This window comes from Cydia pomonella, chromosome 7 (genome assembly GCF_033807575.1).
Source record: "Cydia pomonella isolate Wapato2018A chromosome 7, ilCydPomo1, whole genome shotgun sequence".
Classification (NCBI taxonomy): domain Eukaryota; kingdom Metazoa; phylum Arthropoda; class Insecta; order Lepidoptera; family Tortricidae; genus Cydia; species Cydia pomonella.
Window position 1 is genome coordinate 761,635 of NC_084709.1, and position 1,066 is coordinate 762,700.

The 1,066-nt window shown below is 34.2% G+C and overlaps 1 non-coding gene across 1 annotated transcript; it reads right to left on the minus strand.

The window, feature by feature from the left end:
- Window positions 1-695: 695 nt before the first annotated feature.
- Trnam-cau (transfer RNA methionine (anticodon CAU)) lies at window positions 696-767 on the minus strand. Its single transcript has one exon. It is a non-coding gene; the product is annotated as a tRNA-Met (tRNA).
- Window positions 768-1,066: the final 299 nt, after the last annotated feature.

Below are 1,066 nucleotides of genomic sequence, written 5' to 3' on the forward strand. Positions count from 1 at the left end.
AATATTCTAGAATGAAGATCAACTTATATTGGAACTAAGCGTTCTACATCTAACACGTGCGTGTGGTCAGCAATAGGATTAACCCTATTGTTATCGCTTATAGGGATTTTTGAACCAGTATTACTTGATCTATGATAATAGGTAGTCATTATAGATCATAGGATCTGCTTAAACTGGATTTTTAATCTTAGACGAGGCAAAAAGATGTGCGTAACTGTCAAGTACAAAAGGGCTTAAATCACTACAAGACGCAAAGCACTTATGATCTTTATATTGAGAATTCGCTTAGTAAATGAATATGTAGTGAATTTAAAATATAACTACATATATAACCCCTTTTTGATGCGTAGTCGAGTGAGAGAAACATGTTTAGGTTGTGTAACGCACCGAAAAATTAAAGAATACCGTGTAATAACAAGGATAGAAAAATATTATCAGTTAGTATTAGTAGGTAGTAAAATATTTCTTTTTTAAAAATGACAACATTTAGTAGATATTTATATTTTATAAAAATTATCTTATATACGTTAACATCAACGTTAAATGAAATAAAGTTTTGGTTTTGTTTTTCGCTACGTCACGCAATAAAACGACAAAAAAATATCCGTCTAAAAAAACCTTAATATTTTTGATCGCCTTATAAAATTACCTAAAAATAAAAGTAAAAAATGAAAAATAAAAATGCAAAAAGTAGATAGCAGAGCGTGGTTTCGATCCACGGACCTCTGGGTTATGGGCCCAGCACGCTTCCACTGCGCCACTCTGCTTATGACAGAGCGGGCGAAATTCCGGTATAGCTGTCGCGAGCGTGGTCGTTTAGTTAGTGATGACGCGTCACGCGAGGAGTTAATTTTAGATATCGATAATTCAAACTGATTTTACTGTTATTAGTGTAGTATTGAGAGGTTTTTTAGGGTTCCGTAGCCAAATGGCAAAAAACGGAACCCTTATAGATTCGTCATGTCCGTCTGTCTGTCCGATTCTGTCACAGCCACTTTTTTCCGGAACTATAAAAGCTATACTGTTCAAACTTGGTAAGTAGATGTATTCTATGAACCGCATTATG